Source organism: Saccostrea cucullata, unplaced genomic scaffold (assembly GCF_032062105.1).
Source record: "Saccostrea cucullata isolate Sc308-1 unplaced genomic scaffold, CSIRO_AGI_Scuc_v1 ctg6144, whole genome shotgun sequence".
NCBI lineage: Eukaryota > Metazoa > Mollusca > Bivalvia > Ostreida > Ostreidae > Saccostrea > Saccostrea cuccullata.
The window spans coordinates 13929-20787 of record NW_026921654.1 but is presented as its reverse complement, the minus strand read 5'-3'; the positions used below and the strand labels follow the sequence as shown (position 1 = coordinate 20787).

The window sequence follows — 6859 nt, the reverse complement described above, 5'->3', positions numbered from 1 at the left end:
TAATAAAAGGATTGACGTTGTGCACATCGGTTTTTGTTTTTCGATTTCTTTATTCAAAATGGCGCTATATTGGGTAAAAAATTAGAACGCTTAAAAGAGCCAAAAATTACTCATATTTTGCTTTTTATCTTCTCAACTAAAAATATTTTGTTACAATATATAGAACATAATTTGTGCAGAATTAGAAGATCTTTCAAATGACATCTCGGAAAAAGGGCTGACCCCTAAATTCACGGATCTAGAGAGGCAAATTTTTTTTTTCCAGATTTCTCAAAAAGAATTGATAATATGTTATACATCAAAGAAGTAAAGTTGTTGAAAATTTCTGGTAAAATCTACTGATGTCATCAAAATACGTCCTGTGACGTCACTTCCGGCCAAACCGAAAGTTGTCCGAAACTGCATATTTTTGCCGTTTTTGACATGTTTTGGGGAAATATTTGTCACTGGAAACATAAAACTTAATTTTCGGTCCGTCGACGTAACTTCTGGTAAAACAGGAAGTGACAAAAAATGGCTTACTTTTGCAATTTTCTACATGGATTTGGAAGATTTAAATCATTAGAGACGTAATTTATCTCTTTTTAAACAGGCCTTCCGGTCAAACAGGACGGAAGACCTACTCGTTGCTTTGCAACCAGCATTGCTCTAGTTTACATTTCTTTTTACATTATATCTTGTACTAATGGTAATCTTACAACCAAGCTCTATGATAAACGTGATGTCTTTAACTTTTCTATTAATAACTTCCCTTACCTATGCAGCAATATACCTTCATCACCTGCATACGGAGTTTACATATCTCAGTTGATTCGATATGCAAGGGCATGCTCTACGTATAAATAATTTCTAAAACGAGGTAAATAATTGACAAACAAGTTGATGAAACAAGACAATCAGCAGTCTCGTTTAAAGTCATCACTTCGTAAGTTCTATGGTCAATAAAATGCCCTTGTCAGCAAATACCATTTATCATTGAGTCAAATGCTGACTGACATTTTTCATACTAATTAGGTCTTTCCATTATTTATCCAAAGACCTAAAGATTCCTGTTATTCTTCTTATTTTTCCGCCGTGACAAGATATATCAAAGAGATTTATAGTCCATAAGAATGTACTCCATTAAATATTTTTGCAGTTGACCCTGCGTCTGAACCTTCAGCTTTTCCGAGGTTATGCCCCTTTTGCAAGAAATGCCTGTTATCACTAATCCTTGTAAACCATAAACCGTAGAGGTATTGAAACCTTCACCAATGTCTTCGACTAATTGAGAGGACTCTGGAATCTATTCATTGCAAAGGCATTCGGTGACCCCTTCAATGATTAATTGCCCCTTAAACTTTTTAAATTTTACAATTAATTTAATTTTTTTAAAACGACAAGTTATAGAGATATGGGAACCATTTGCAAAAGATTCATTGACCTTAAAATTCATATAGATCAAAGGTCAAGGTCATAAAAAATGAGAAATTAAGCATTTTTTATATCTCTTTTGTCTTTTAACATATACTAAATGTCTATGTATCATTAATATGTATTTTTAAAACTGTTTCACAGATTTCATTCTTGTCCCCTAACATGAACACATTTAAAAGTTATTGCCCCTTGTGCGAAAAACCTTGTTATCGCTACTCCTCCCGAAACCGTAGACAGTAGAGGCACCAAATCTTTACTATCGAAAGGGTTTTAGGTTTAACTTCACTGTGTAAGTGAGAAATGATCTGATGACCCCTTATATGAGTTATTGCCCTTTAACTTCTTTGTACATACTATTAAACCTTATAACTTAAAAACTATAAGTCATAGAAGCATGAAAACAATTGCAATATGCATGTATATATTGACCTTGAATATTTTTTCAAGGTCAAAGGTAGGTCATTCTCTTATTTTTTATTTTTATTTTTTCTATGCTTTAAAATTTTGGTTTCTTTTTCATGGAATTTAATTTTTTGGAGTCAGATATAAAACAAATTTGAAATTCAAAGAAGGTGGAAAGACCTCTTATTGTTCTGTGAACAATAAGTCTCCTAGTTATATTATTTATACACTGAATTGACGACGGATATTTCCGTTATTTCCCGATCATGACAAGGAGCACACGGGGTGTGTGACCGGTCAGCAGGGAAGCTCACTCCTCCATGGCACCTTATCCCACCTCTGATGTTTTGGAGGTATGTGTTTGCTCTGCTCCTAATTTCTATTGTTTTATGGCCTTTGATATTGAATACTATTCGTTATCTCCATCTGCTTCATGGATTCGAAAATCCCAAATTCATCTTTATTTGCTTATTGATTATCACTATTTTTACTTATTTCTTTTTTTCAAGTAGATTGTGTAAATGTTAACATTTCAACGATAATACCTAACCTGTATCATAGAAACACGAGCAAAGTGTATATGTTACGATCCTCATCTTATGCTTAATGTATACTTAATTCTCCTAGTGCCGTTCAAGACCTGAATAATTTCTAATGTATCATCCGAAATACTAGCAACTTTATAAAGAATGCAGAATTTTAACACACGAAACAGTATGGATTACTTGAAATTTTAGGTTTAGACAGCAAGGACTAAAACCGCCCCCCCCCCCTCCAAGATGCAAATGTTCCGTCATTAAAACAATACGGTAAATGTACATTCAAATGTGAAAACCAAATATGCATGTACATGTATATATTACATTATTGCCTTAGTGCACATTCTCGAGCACATGGATATTATGTTTTCATTAAATTTTAAAGTTCAACAGAATTATTACAAGAACTGCCTATGTGAGAAGGATACATCAAACAGTGCTTACAAAAGCAATTTTTAAAAGCAGCATCTATGGAAACAAGGAACAGCATTCAACTATAAAACATTGAAGCAGTGTACAAGGGGAGCTTTTTTTTTATTCACTCAGGTAGCCAAAACGTTTTTCTCAACACTTTCAAGCTTTAGTTAACTTTGAATGAAGGCATGATCAATTTCGTTCAATTGTTTGTTTGTTTTCAAAGTAGATTGATTACAATATGAAAGATATTGAGGATGTAAAGATGAAAAATATTCCAAGAAGCTAGCTCAGTATAAGTGTACCGTTTGTATCTTCTATGGTCTCCTGAAGAAATACAATAGACGTAGTAGTGCCTTCGTTATTGTTTTCTTCAAGGTAAATAATGACATTGAACTTTCCATCTGAAAACAAAATGGTAAAGATAAACCAAGTGGATAATAAAGCACTGATTTGCACATTTTGAATTTTTGTCAAGCTAAACAATTAGAATATATTTTCATCAGACTCTATGCATCCATCATTGAAAGAATTATTATAAGAAACATTTTCTGCAAATCAATCTCCTCTATACACTAATCACGGATTTGGTTCAGGGATTTCTGTAAAGAATTAAGATATATATCTTATATATATACATGTATATATACATTATTTGAAAATGAAATGAAAGCCGGCATTTATCGATCCATCTACTTTAATTATAGTTTTAATAAATACTTTCCACCATACCTGACCAGCTGTCTCCTTGTCCTGCTGCAAGTTCAGTCCTTAATTCCTCAAAGGATGAACTACTCTCATTAAGCTGTACAGGAACACTGACAGTGTTTGCCTAGGGTACCACAGTCTTATTAAAAAAGTATTAGATAAATATTTTGTTTGATAAAATCATTTATCTAAAAATGAGCTGTTTGTGTTTAAAGTTTTTGATTTACCTGAACATGTTTCATTTCCCTCTATTCTTTGAATTCATTTCTCATTAAAATTTGGTTCTGAATTACATTTGTTTCTTTTATGTCACATACGTAATAATATATAACTGCAATCGCTTCTATCCACATCAATTAGCACAAATGACATCTAAAATGGAACCTAAAATATATTATGAATTATAAATGAAAGTGTCACAAGGGCAGATGAGCAGACCGTCTAAGTTCTCGCGAGATTTCGCGTTATCTAAGGAAATGTTATGATAAAGTTTCATTAGACTTGCCTCACAATTCGTAAACTGATATGACGATACATCCCAATGAAAATTCACATTATCTTCAATGTCTCCTTCGCGCATCTGTCACGGTCTTGTTTCTCTTTTGCATGGGGTTCATCAGCATGTTTTTCCTACAAAAAGGAATGTTTTTCAATCTTTTCGACAAGATAAAATACTTAAACAACAAAGGCCAAACATTGTTAGTTTATGAAATTTTTATTTTTATTTATCTAAATTATGTTTTTGTTACAATTTGATAGATGCATAAAAACTGTCCCCTCACCACTTTCTATTTACAGTTTTGTGTCAGACAGCACTCTGTTCATATTTGCCCTAGAAGTGACGTTGCTTTGTCCACCACTTTTCCTGCTCTTTGTAAGGAAGGAGGATTGTTACCAGATTTACTTTCTACCTTAAAGTTTGATTTCTTCAAATCTCCCTTCCCACTTTAGGTGTCTTGATCTTTTATTCCCATTTCTAAGCTTTTGCCCACATCTTTGTCTGCCGTCTTTTTTTCTGTTCTCGACAACAGCTTCATTTGTAAGACAGGGTTCTTTTTGTGTATTTTGCTGTTTTTCTCGTAAACGATGTTTTGCTTTTGCTGTCTCCCTTTTGTCAGATTAAGCATTTCCAACAATGCTTTTAATATCACTTTCCTGAAATTTGCTCAAATCCGAGTCCCTGAATTCTTTTCTTCCACACTGAATAATCAATTAATTGATTCTGTTGTCTTTTCACTGAGCAAGTCTTTCGGGTTCTCATTTTCTTCATTACATATTTGTTTGAATCACTAGAACTTCATGAATAAGAGGTGTCTGTTTGCTGTATACATCTTCTGGTAAACACGTCATCAGAACCGTGCCAATGTTTTGTACGTGGTCGTATTCAGCATCAGGAGAAGTAGGAGAGGAGCAGGCATTGGACCTGGCCACTCTGTGTGAATAGTCTGAAAAACCATGTGTCGTAGTTATTTTTGTCATCCAATCCGCCAGTAATGGCGAAGTTTGATTTTTTTATTTCACCTCTTTTTCGATCATATGTTTCTTTTTGTCCCTCTTTAAACGCATTAATACTTTCGTATATGCGTGTTATTGCTTCTGATATGGGTTTATAGGGACTGTCATTTATTTGATGTATGCAAAGAGATCTGAGCTAACTACAAGAATAAAAAATCAATTTTAATAGAAGATCCCGAATTTATGAATTATATAGATATTCACATAAGATATTGTAAACTCACGTCCAAACTCAGAATACTTGCTTAATATGGAGAAGCAAAAAAGTCCAACAAGAATGAATATGTTGTTGGAAAAATAGAATCACATTTTCGACAATTTTCTGGAAAAAGTTAGAAGTGAGAAATTAATAATCATACTGAAACTTTATATTTTTATATTACCGAGAATTTTTCTTCAATAAAGTAAGTATTAGCTGAACATAACAATATTGTCAACATTTTTAAACCATAAAAGTGTTTCATTACACTTGGAAGATGAAAATCCATGATATTCATATTTAAGTTTCTAAACGTGTCAATTTAATTTACGTTGTTTGTTATTACTATGAACCCAATTCTCAATAGAAGATAAATTATGATACTCATCATTTACTTCTTTCAGATGATTTTGTAGATTTGAAGTTGGAATGAGGCCATTCATTCATAATGGGAAATCAACACGAAATACGCTGTGTGCATCAATTGAAAATTACGGATCTCCGTCAATGCCCGTGCAATCGTCAACGGATTATAATTTATGCTTTCATCCAGACGATACGGACTTTCACAATCCCAAATGTATCGTTTAGAAGCAGGGTTCTCCACACGAGTTTTACCATGGCGGCCCGCCATCGTTAAATTTATGTGCGCCATGGTTAAACAAGCTGCGCCATGGTTAAAATCGGCAGCCGTCATGATTAAATTTTATTGCATTTCAGTCCAGACACCTATATTTTAATGACTTGAGTAGTTAATTGCTTTTATACTACGACTGCCAAGCACCTCGCATGCCTCGAGAGAAAGCCGGGTCGTGCTAAAACAAACATGTTAATCGGTGACTATGCTGTGAAGCATGACAATAGAGAGTCAATCAGCTGATGTTCAGTATTTTGAGAGTTAATTATCCTGTACATTAAATTTTGTAAACAATTTTTGGGAACTTCAACATGTACACTACATGCGATAAGATAACGGGATTATAAATATGACAATTACGAGTACGAACATGCTAATCGTGACGCATGCGATTTGATCAAGTTTCTGTACCAGAAAAAAAAACACTTTCAAAATATCATATCCCTCTGTATTTAACAAATTTCCTATGCTCTGTTTTTAAAGTTTTAACTATATAATAATTCTATGAAATTGTGCATTTAAGTGTGACTGTCAATCGCCGTCTTAGTTTTAGAGTTACTTCCCGTTTTTATGAAACGTCACGTGGCGCTTTTTTAGCACTGGGACACTGCTATATGTAGAAAAAATGAACATTTAGAAAAGGGGAACCTGGTCCAAATGTTCGTTTGTGTGTTAACTTGAAATCAAATGATACCCATTCCTAAGATTTAGTAACATGTATTGATGTACAACCTCGATTTTACAATTTCCTAACGAAGTAGTCAAATAAATTAATCTAAATACTAATATATCAACAATTGTAAGATTGTTCCAACAAAAACAACATTTTAAAGGTTTTTAAAGGTTGGCAGTCGCTTGTGTATCATCTTGATTATTGAAACAACAGAAATATTATAAATAAGCATTAGTAGCTGACAACTTTCTTGAAGTTCATTTATTCTGTACTTCATATAAAATAAAATTGTTTTTTCCGAGTAGTACATGTAGTACTTAGGTCGAAAAGATAATGTAACGCAATTCGTAGGAAAA

General features: G+C 33.2%; 1 long non-coding RNA gene across 2 annotated transcripts; it reads right to left on the bottom strand.

Moving 5' to 3' along the window:
• Positions 1-3903: 3903 nt before the first annotated feature.
• Positions 3904-5313, bottom strand: LOC134260508 (uncharacterized). 2 transcript variants are annotated; one of them, XR_009990551.1, is made up of 3 exons: positions 4934-5313; positions 4262-4902; positions 3904-4109 (listed from the first exon to the last, which is right to left on the bottom strand). It is a non-coding gene; the product is annotated as an uncharacterized LOC134260508 (long non-coding RNA). The 2 variants fall into 2 exon arrangements; XR_009990552.1 differs by having other exon boundaries at positions 4262-5130; positions 5236-5302.
• Between the last annotated feature and the right edge of the window lie 1546 nt (positions 5314-6859).